The following is a 12,129-nucleotide window of genomic DNA, read 5'->3' as shown; positions in this document are numbered from 1 at the left end:
TCCGACAAACGTCGCCGCCGTTCTTCTTCATCTCCGTCGACGCCCCTGCAGCTACTAACCCATTCACCGGCCATCGTGCGTGCCGCTAGGTGAGCTGCCTCCCTCCTCCGCCCTCTAGCTCCCCTAGCTCGCGCGGTAACTAGCTCGTCGTCGTGCCCGGGGTCCGGTCGCCGCGGTGTACCTCGCCGCCGTGGACCCATCCGCCGTCACGCTCGTCCGAGCTCACCGTTGTGCTCCTGGGGTCCCTAGGAGCCCAACGCGCCTACAAATGCTCCCTCCCGTGCCTCCTAGCGCCGTCCTCGATGAGCGCCCGAACGCGTCGCCGCCTGCGCTCATCGCCGACGTGCCTCCGGTTACCAAATGGTCACGGGACAGCGCCCGTTGCATTCGCCACCTGACGCATGCCTCGCCTGGCCTCTCAGTTCGCTCGCTAGCGGGCTGCGTCGAAGTTTCCTCTTGCGTCCGACTCCGGCCGTCCGCCGATGAGCTCGCCGCGCTCGAATCCGGTCACCCCTGCCGCCACAATCACCACCGTTGGCCGCGGCACAGCCGTAGCTCTCGAACGCGCCCGAAAACTCGACGAACGGTGCCCTGTAGGTGTTTTCCGGCCACCTCCCGAGCCGCAATGCTCCTTTTTGCCTCGCCGGCGTAGTTCCGGCGCCGTCCGCCGACGTGGCTAGGTGGGCCCCACCCCTGGGTCACTGCCAGCGGGCCATGGGGGCCCCATTGACTGGGTTGACCCAGTCAACGTGCTGACTGGGCAGCCCAGTGGCACTGACATGCGGGCCCCATGCCATAAATAAAAATAAAAACAAATAGATAAACTGCTAATTAATTAAATTAGTTAATTAAAACATTAATCTCTCACTGACTGCTAGGGCCCACACACTAATTAACCCATTTAGTTAGTTTTTTAGAATTCTGTTAATGTCCCTGTCAATGACATGTGGGTCCCACTGGACCCACCTGTCTGGTTTGACTGGTCAACTGACCAGTTGACCTGCTAACATCACTCTGATGTCATGCTGACGTTATCATTCACTGTTTTGGATAATGTTGGAATTAAATAACTAATTAAAATCAGAAAATGAATTAAATCTTTAGAAAATCATATCTTTTAATCCGTAACTCGGATGAAAATACTTTCTACATGAAAGTTGCTTAGAACGACGAGACGATTCCGGATATGCAGTCCGTTCGTCCGCCACACACCCCTAACCTATCGAACTCGCAACTTTCCCCCTCCGGCTCCTTTGCCCGAAAACGCGAAACACCGGGAATACTTTCCCGGATGTTTCCCCCCTTCGTCGGTATCACCTACTACCGCGATTGGGCACACCTAGCATCGTTACTTGTCATGTCATGCATCGATATGCATTTGTTTGCATTGTATTCATTGTTTCTTCCCCCTCTTCTCTCCGGTAGACTACGAGACCGACGCTGCTGCTGCCCAGTTCGACTACGGAGTTGACGACCCCTCCTTTTTGCCAGAGCAACCAGGCAAGCCCCCCCCTTGATCACCAAATATCGCCTATTCTCTTCTATACTGCTTGCATTAGAGTAGTGTAGCCTGTTACTACTTTCTGTTGATCCTATTCTGATGCATACCCTGACATTGTTGCTACATCTGTTGATACCTTATCTGCAATCCTAAATGCTTAGTATTGGATGCTAGTTTATCATCATTGGCCCTATATTCTTGTCAGTTTGCCTTGCTATACTATTGGGCCGTGATCACTCGGGAGTTGATCATGGGTATATATTATACATACATACATACTATACAGATGGTGACTAAAGTCGGGTCAGCTCGAAGAGTACCCGCGAGTGATTCACGGATTGGGGGCTGAAAGGACCTTTGTCCCGACGGCCCTCTGTGTGGATCTTTGTGGCGGAGTGACAGGGCAGGTTGAGACCGCCTAGGAGAGAGGTGGGCCTGGCCCTGTTCGGCGTTCGCGGACACTTAACACGCTTAACGAGATCTTGGTATTTGATCTGAGTTGGCTACGAGCCTATACGCACTAACCATCTACGCGGGAGTAGTTATGGGTATCCCGACGTCGTGGTATCAGCCGAAGCACTTCAGACGTCAGCGACGGAGCGGCGCGCGCCGAATTGGACTGGAACGCCACTAGGCTAGGTTTGCTTTCGGCCGCGTACGCAACGTGCAGGTGTGCTATGGGCGATGGGCCCAGACCCCTGTGCGCTTAGGTTTAGACCGGTGTGTTGGCCTCTCTGTTGAGCCTAGGTGGGGCTGCGACGTGTTGATCTTCCGCGGCCGGGCATGACCCAGGAAAGTGTGTCCGGCCAAATGGGATCAAGCGTGCTGGGTAAGTTGGTGCACCCCTGTAGGGAAGTTAATCTATTCGAGTAGCCGTCATCTTCGGTAATAGGACGACTTGGAGTTGTACCTTGACCTTATGACTACTAGAACCGGATACTTAATAAAACACACCCTTCCAAGTGCCAGATACAACCGGTGGTCGCTCTCCCTCAGGGATACGAGGGGAGGATCGCCGGGTAGGATATGCTATGCGATGCTACTTGGAGGACTTCAACCTACCCTCTTCTGCCTGTTGCAAGACGAAGGTGACCAGAAGCGTAGTCTTCGATAAGACTAGCTATCCCCCTCTTATTCTGGCATTCTGCAGTTCAGTCCACTGATATGGCACATATACCCATGCATATGTAGTGTAGTTCCTTGCTTGCGAGTACTTTGGATGAGTACTCACGGTTGCTTTCTCCCCCCTTTTCCCCCCTTTCCTTTCTTTCTGGTTGTCGCAACCAGATGCTGGAGTCCAGGAGCCAGACGCCACCGTCGACAATGACCCCTACTACACCGGAGGTGCCTACTACTACGTGCTGCCCGCTGACGACGACCAGGAGTAGTTTGGAGGATCCCAGGCAGGAGGCATGCGCCTCTTTCGATCTGTATCCCAGTTTGTGCTAGCCTTCTTAAGGCAAACTTGTTTAACTTATGTCTGTACTCAGATATTGTTGCTTCCGCTGACTCGTCTATGATCGAGCACTTGTATTCGAGCCCTCGAGGCCCCTGGCTTGTATTATGATGCTTGTATGACTTATTTATGTTTTTAGAGTTGTGTTGTGATATCTTCCCGTGAGTCCCTGATCTTGATCATACATGTTTGCGTGCATGATTAGTGTACGATTGAATCGGGGGCGTCACATGTACGTACATATATACTGGTCGATGTAGAGGCGCGCACGTAGCATGTACACGTACGTACAGCGGCCAGTGTGCAAGAAAGAAAATACGGCCATGTATGTGTACATAAGGGCGGGGTCTCAAACGCCTACTCGCACATACATACGCCAGGGCTCGTGTACATGGCTGGGACGGAACGGAGAAACAGTGACATCGTCGTGTTCATGGGGAGCCAACCGGCTAGGTCAGGAAGGAATGCGTCGTCGTGTTCATCGGGAGGGCTTGGACAGAACAGGCGATGAAAACGGGGCCTCGCGTACCACAGAACGGAGGAAGCGGCCTTGTGTTTGACCGGCCACGTTCGAAACGGGATCCTGTTCATCGGGAGGGGTCTGGCGTACCGCAAAACGGAGGAAACGGACCTCCTATGGTCGAAATGGGGGTCATGTTGATCGGGAGGGGTGTGGCGTACCGCAAAACGGACGAAACGGAGTTGTGTTGGAGCCCTACGGTCGAAACGGGCGGCACTCCACGGGATACTGTTCATCTCCACCGTCGACCTCCTCCAGCCTCCACGTTCTACTGTTCATCCACCGTCAACCTCCTCCGGCCTCCACGGGCTCCTAGTCATCCAGCCTCCACCGTGCGCTACTCCACCGGCTACTGTTCAACCACCCCTCTCCATGGGCTCCTGTTCAACCACCCCTCCACGGGCTACAGTTCATCCACCCCTACACCTTCTACTGTTCATCCAGCCCTCCACGGGGTCGTTCTGTTCAACCAGCCCTCCATGGGGTCCTCTTCATCCAGCCCCAACCGGCTCGATCGATCGGGGTTCTGTTCATCCAAAGGCAACTCCACGGGTCCTGTTCATCCAATCCTACCGCTCACTGCTCATCCAACCCCCCTCCCCTCCCCACAACACTCACTGTTCATCCAACCCCCTGCAACGCTCACTCTTCATCCAGAGGCAGCATCGATCGGCTTCAGTTAGCAGCAGTAGCAAAGTAATCGCTCGATTGCTCGGGTTCAGTAACGCGTACCTGCAGTGCAATCTCTCGGGTTTAGTTAGGCGATGCCTCGCTCGGGTTCAGTTAGAGACCAATGCCTCACACACACGCGCGTACGTGTACGAGAGAAACGCGCATCGCTCGGCCCCTGACCACCCACCGTAACTGAGAACTCCCCGAAATTTTCCTCGCCCTTGCTTCTACCACGGTTTTTTCCATCATGGACGGCCCAAAGAATGTCATGCAGCTGCGTCTCCGGCCCGCCCAGGACGAAAAGCCCATTTTCTGTCATGATTTCTTGTCATAGAAGTAGGAGCCCACCACATCTATGATGATACCGGGTTTTGTCACAATTATCGTCATAGAAGTGTCATAAGTATGACATAAATTTTTTTTGTTCGGCCCAAAATGTCACAGATGTGTCTTTTTTTGTAGTGTATTATGCTGATGTTAGTAAAACTGAGAGATGTTTAATTGGTCAGCTAAATTTTCCTACTTTGAAATGCATGTGAGCCACATGTGGAGAGGCTGGAAAGAATAGTATTTCTCTATGCGCTCTGGTTCATCATGGGTGGCCAACCTACATTATATAGAAAGACTTGTAATATCTTCAATTTGCTTGCTCTTCTGCTCTTCTTTAAGATGATCCTCTTCTCTTGCGGTCGACTGGTCAGGTCGAGTTGTTCTCCCTTAGTATATTTTGAATCTGTCAGGTCAGGTCGACTTGTTCTTCTTTACTATATGTTGAAGCTGTCATCTGCGAAGTGTCATCACTTCTGGAGCTCTCATATTTTGAGTAGTAGGCCACATTATATTAATGCACACACCAAATTACAGCATGCATGGCACCTCTTAAAAGAATTGCAGAGATAGCACAAAGGGGTTTACAGGGAAGCAGTATTGGACTAGAATCACTTCTACATTACAAAGATAATCTCACTTGTTTTTATGTTTTCATTCATGTCATATATTGAACATATCAAAATGAATATGAGAATGGGAGCACGAGAGGAATATTGCGGAACAATCCACTGGCTAACAAACTTGGCATGGTGGAGGATGGCCTATCTTATTCACCCATCAAGGTGCTTGCTCTAACTTGGCAAGGTTGTATTGGTCGCACATATTTTGCATCTGACCTCTTGCATTACTTCTACTTTGTTACACCATCTGCTTGCTTTAAGCATCATATATGAGAGCCCAGCGTCTGGTATTGTCTATGATATCAATTCAAAATTTGAACTCCTAAATATCTGCATGTGCCTTACCTTCTCTCTTGTATGAAAACTAATTTCAGATGAATCTCCTTGCTCAAACGATCATACGATCTCACAACAATACTGGGCTCTGCATTGCTCTTGTCAGTACCTCTCTCCCTTTTACCTTGTAACGTTGTACTTAATTAATTGCTATTTGATTATGTATCATCAGTCTGCACCTGAGCTTCATTATCCTCTGTTTCTTCCAATATTATTTGATCTATATTTACTCTTTGCAAAATGTAGAATAATGGCAACGCTTATAAAGAATTTTCTTTGCAGAATTTATTGAATTATCCTTCCATCAACATGGAGAAGGGCTTTGGCTAGCCCATGTTAACATGTAATGTAAGTTCATCCTTCTCAAGCCTTCAAACTTTGTTCTAGTATAGATTTGGATAGGCAGCATTTCCTCCACTTCTTTTTGCTTTGTTGTTTACATCTGATTGGATGTTTGCAACAACTACCAGTTTCAAATTGTAGTTGTAAAAACATGTTCCTTATGCAGAACAGATCCATTTATTTTCTTATATAATTGTGAAACCTGTTACGTGTCTCCTTGTTTTTCTTTCAGAGTCGTATCTCTAATGCCAGGTAGAACTTTAGGGAAGATAGTGAGCCAAACCATCTTGAGGACAGCGAGATGGCCCCAAGGTCCTATCTTGATGAAGACAATGAGTTGAAGCTACTCACCGGCATGTGTGAGACAACCTCTGTGCAGTCGCTGCCTCAATCAGTTCTACTTCTTCAGTCTCAACTTAATGCAGAAAAGCTTGCTTCAGCTCAGCTCCAACTTGAAGTCAAAGATGTAATGAAGATGTCAGAGGACTGCCTTGCACACCATCATGCTATACAGCTACGGGTGATGCATCTATCATTGACACAATTGAGGTCTAGTCAGCTTGTTCGGCTGTTTGGGGGGCCCAACCTGGCCAGGCCTAGTGCCTTCTGAAGTGCTCTCAGTTTTGTATATTCTTTTGTCGGTGCATTTATTTGCACTAGTGGTGAACTTTGATGCCCAGTGGATGTAGTATGTGTAATAGCTGTGATAGCCTAGCGTAAGTTTGCTGCTTATTTATTTCCTTGTTGTCTTGTTTATTTGTTTGATTGTAGTCAGTGCAGTTCTTTTTCCATGGTTTGCTAGTGGCCGCAATAACCTATTTTTTAAAACTAGGCCACAATAACCATGGGCTACATATTTACTGTAGTGACACTAGGCCTCCTACGGTCCGTAGAAACAATGGGCCTTCTATGGGCCGTAGAAACAATGGGACTTCTACGGGTCGTATCATCAATGGGCCTTATTCGGGCCGTATGATTGATTGGCCAAACATGGGCCAATAACAGACTGCATTATGGCCGTAAACGGGATAGAGTTGGAACTATGCGTTCATGGGACGACCATAATGGGCCGTCATTAATAGGTTGTATTTGATGACGCTATGAAAACGGCCAAACATATTAACGGGCCACAAACGGGCCGACTGTAACCACAGGCTGAATTTGGCCCACAAGTAGAAAATGGCAGTAACGGGTCGTAAGTAACCGGATGCTGGAAATGAGCCCAAGAATAAATGGGCCCTGAGAAGGCCGAAAGATAACATGGGATGGAAACGGCCCAACGGAATAACGGGCCATTAATGGGTATAAAATGATACACTGTTCATTACGGGCCAGTTTTCACCATGGGCCGTTGATGTGTATAAAGTGATACACTGTTCATTACGGGCCAGTTTCACCACGGGTCGTTAATGGGTATAAAGTGATACACTGCTCATTACGGGCCAGTTTCACCATGGGCCGTTAATGGGCCAAGAGTTACAAAGGGCCTCATATGGGTCATAACGGGCCCTAGGTTAGCGGGCTGTAAATGGGCAATACGTGAACAGGTCATTAACAGGCTTTCCATGGGCCGGCCCGCCACCTTCTGACCAAGTCAAATGGGCCGGCCTTTTCACAGGAATGGGCCTCTGTTGGGCCATGCCACGTGTCGACGTATCATAGGTGCCTTTTGTCCAATGAGTGGATGACATCTGTCCCAACGGTGAGCCGACACATGTTTCCTCCAGCCAATGATGATTTTACACGTGGAAAATCCCCATTGGTCGGGGCTGTTGGCGGGTTATCGGATCCAAAACCGGACCCGATAGCTTAACATCGTTCCGTTATGGTGGATGCCACATGTCGGTCACCCTTGACGAAAGCACTTCTGTGACGCGTGATTTATCGTCATGGAAGTGGACACTTCCGTGATGATAATTTTGCTAATGTCATGGAACACTTCTATGATAGCACAGGTATGACTATCTTGAATCTGTCATAAAATCGTCATGGATGTACATGCATGACAAAAAACGCGACATACTGTGACAAACACGTATCATCATGGAAGTGTATTGTTTTGTAGTGGAACCCCTCAAACAAGCGATTGGATATTTTGGATCTTAAGATGGTTTATTTTCCAGAGAATTTAGGGAAGCGTCAAGAGCCTCCCGGGTTTGAGAAAACCCTTACAAAAGTTGCCAAAACTTCAGAAGACAAAACTTAGATCCTACGCGTTATGCCTAGCTAGGGGCGTAAAATGATAGCGCTTGTTGGGAGGCAACCCAATGAATAAAATTTATTTTTGTTTTTTCTTTCTGTTCTTGTGTGTTAACACAATTATTCTTCTGTTATGATTGTGTTTTTTGTGTTTTAATTAGTGTTTATGCCAAGTAAGACCTTTGGGAAGACTTGGTGAAAGTTTATTTGATCTTGCTGAAAAACAGAAACATTTGCACTTGCAAGATTCGTTGTAATTATTTACAACAGGGTCCTTTTAAGTTGATTATTGTTGCAGAGGATCAATAAAAGAATTACTCACGTCCACCAATTTATTTCATAGTTTTTGGAGTTTCAGAAGTATTCGAAAGTTCCAGATTACAACAGACTGTTCTGTTTTGACAGATTCTGTTTTCTTTGTGCTGTGTGCTTATTTGATGGCTCTATGGTTTTCTTTGATGAGTTTTTGCCATAGTAAAGTTGGAATACAGTAGATATAATAAAAAAATTGGTTTGACATAGCACTTATAGTAATGGTTTGCTTTCTTTTACTAACGGATCTCACGAAGGATTTGTTTGATTTTTGTGTGATTGAAGTTTTCAAGTTTTGGGTTATCTTACGATGGATGAAAGAAGGATAGAAGAGCCTAAGCTTCGGGATGCCCCGGAATCCCAAGCTATTTTCCAATAATGAGCAACCAACTAAGCTTGGGGATGCCCCCGAGTGGCATCCCCTCTTTTCTTCTAACGACCATCGGTATTTTACTCGAGGCTATATTTTTATTCGGTTGCATGATATGTGTTTTGCTTGGAGCGTATTGTATGACATGTATCTTTGCTTATTTTATTTTGTGTTTTAAGTCATCAATCCTTGCTGGACACACCTATTTGAGAGAGCCAAAATTATGCCATGACTTGTTAGAATTGCTCTCTATGCTTCACTTAAATTTTTATGAGCAATGGACTTGCTTGAGTGTTTCACTTATATCTTTTTGAGCACGGTGTGTTTAGTATTTTTAAATAAATGCTCTCTTGCTTCACTTATATTTATGTGATAGTTAGTACAACTTTGAAGAAATTCTCTCTTACTTCACTTAAATTATTTTGAGAGAAAGAAATTATGTTATGCTCATGATCTCCACTTATATTTGTTTGAGCTTATGAAAAGCAACACATGAAAATTAGTCCCAAAGTGATAGATATCCAAGAAGGATAAAGAAAGAAAGAAATATATGTCATGAAGATCATTGGACAAAATAAACTTGATTGTCAGTAATAGTTTTGAGATATGATGATGTGATATGTGAGTTATGTTGATGAGTAACTGTGCTCTAGTAAGAATATTGGTGTTAAGGTTTGTGATTCCCTATGCATGCACGTAAGTCAATAATCATGCAATGAAAATTATATCCTACATGTGGTGCATTATTCGGTGTTAATTATGCTTAATGCTTGCGTATGAGATTATTCGTTTCTTGGTTGGTCGCTTCTCAATCTTTTTGCTAGCCTTCATTTTGCACTAAGTATGACCTCTACTTGTGCATCCAAAATCCTTTAAACCAGTTTTGCCACATGAGTCCGCTATATGTACCTATATGCGGTATTCTTTTTTAGTCGTTGAAATTTTCATCCAGCCGCGGCAGAGTCCAGACCCACCGAGATCCAATCCGGACACCATCACGGAGGGGTTCACCACTTCCATTGGTGCCTCTTCCTATGATGTGTGAGTAGTTCTTTGTAGACCTTCGGGTCCGTAGTTAGTAGCTAGATGGATTCCTCTCTCTCTCTCTCTCTCTCTCTCTCTCTCTATCTCTCTTGATTATCAATACAATGATCTCTTGGAGATCCATATGATGTAAGTCTTTTTGCAGTGTGTTTATTGGGATCCGATGAACTTCGAGTTTATGATCAGTTATATGATTTTATATCCATGAACATTATTTGAGTTTCTTTGATCTCTTATATGCGTGATCTCTTATAGCCTCGTATTTCTTCTCCGATATGTGGGTTTTGTTTGGCCAACTTGATCTATTTATGTTGCAATGGGAAGAGGTGCCCGGTAGTGGGTTCGATCTTACGGTGCTTGATCCCAGTGACAGAAAGGGAACCAACACGTATGTATCGTTGCTACTAAGGATAAAAAGATGAGACCCATATCAGCCGCAATAGATAAACGGATCTCATCTACATAATATCATCATTCTGATGTATTTGCCCCGGGGTCTTCTTTCTCATATATTTGCCTTGCGATCTACTTTTTCCTTGCCTTTATTTTCAGATTTATTAAACCAAAAAATTACAAAAATACCTTGCTACAATTTATTTGTTTCGCGATCTATTTATCCTATCTACAAATTTACCTCACATCATTTGTCTATCTTGAGGCGTCGTACCCCGAAAGGGATTTACAACCCCTTTAAAACGTCGGGTTGCGAGGTGTTGTTATTTGTGTGCAGGGGCTGTTTACGTTGTGTTGCTTGGTTCTCCGACTGGCTCGATAAGCTTGGTTTCATATCCGAGGGAAATACCTACCGCCATTGTGCTGCATCATCCCTCCCTCTTTGGTGAAATACCGACATAGCTTCAAGCGACATCAAGGTGCAGCTTGAAAGGAAAGATGCCGAACTGCGGGACGAAAAAGATTTCTCGAGAAAAAACATCACGTAGAACACCTCGATCAAGAGGATGTCCCGCCTCCTGAAAGGAAAACATAAAACAAGTTACATGAGTTATAAGCTTGAAAAACCAAAAAACTTGGGTGAAAATTTCACGACTGAATTAAATCAAGATTTTTTGTGTCAATCCAAAAATTCGTCTTAAAATTAACATGTCCTTATGTCGTGCTTTAACATGATACGTCCGATCTCCAGAATTCAAGCGGGTCAGCCTTCGGCTTCAACCTCCTTATCCCGAAGGAGGAGTGCTTCTCAAAGGCCAGTTTAGCAAACTAATGTCGAGCGGCTTTAGAGAGAAACCAGGCTATCCGGCTATTGACCACACACTCACGTCGGAAAAAGGAGTAATAGAAAAATACTTTGCAATGACTAAGAAAAAAATACTTATTATTAAACGGCTCATATAAATTTTGAGAGCCCCCAGTTAACTTGGTTAAAGGAAGTTGTTTTTAACAAACATCATTTTTGACAAACAGATTTTTGTTTAACACAAGTAATGCTTGGTTGAACCGCACAGAAATTAAAACTTGAAAAAAGTTGAGCATGAAAGAGACTTAGTTGGTTAATGTGCTCGGTGTTGATGACGTGGGTCGAACTTGCAGCAGGTCCAGGTCCAGCCCCCAAGTCAGCCCTGAGGTGCCGGAGCAAAGAGCTAGGCTTAATGAACTGACGACGTGGCACGGTCGATGTGGCGAGGCGAAGCCCCCGGTCTAGCAAACATGATGAAGCTGGTCGGCTAGTGACGCCGAAGTCCCCGGAGTAGTTTGATGAATAGATGGCGAAGCCCCGGTCCAGCTGAGGTGACGGAGTAGGTCGGTAAGATGATGTTGCATCCACCATGCCAACCGAGATGTCAAAGGAGGTCGGCGTGGTAGACGTCGGCTTGAAGAAGCAACGGTGCGGCGATGCCGATGCACCCGACCAATGCAATCCATGGGCAATTATGTTGTCTTGATGATTAATTGGCCTTCGCGATGCCAAACTCTTGGTCGGCTCGCCGAGGTGACGATCCGAGGTGGTCGTCATTGGCTTGATGGAGCGATGGCGCAGTCAATGCTGGTTCAGGTCGAAAGCCGTGGAGCAACTTTTTTGGGCTAGTTTGACATTGGCATGATTGTGAAAATTGTCTCGAAAAAAGCCCAAAATTTGTGGGCATGTTTTTGAGAACAACACACAACAATACCCTAAAAATCATTTCCTCCAAAAAGGATGTCCAATATCCCATTCATGAAGTAAGATAAACTCGGTCGGATTTTTTTCCGCACAGAAGACATATTCAAAAGTTGATGCACTTATCGGACGTTTCCCGGAGTTTGAACGGTCGCATGGAGCAAAATTTTGAGGGGTGGTCGATAGGGGAATTCCACGGCCGATGAATGGTGGGATTTTACCACCGATGTCCGAGCTGGACACTGGAACCCTGGCCCTAAACTGATCTAGATTCCCGTCTAGATTTGACAGGGCTCTGGTATATCAAA

Source organism: Triticum dicoccoides, chromosome 7B (genome assembly GCF_002162155.2).
Source record: "Triticum dicoccoides isolate Atlit2015 ecotype Zavitan chromosome 7B, WEW_v2.0, whole genome shotgun sequence".
Taxonomy (NCBI): domain Eukaryota; kingdom Viridiplantae; phylum Streptophyta; class Magnoliopsida; order Poales; family Poaceae; genus Triticum; species Triticum dicoccoides.
This window is presented reverse-complemented; position numbering follows the sequence as displayed.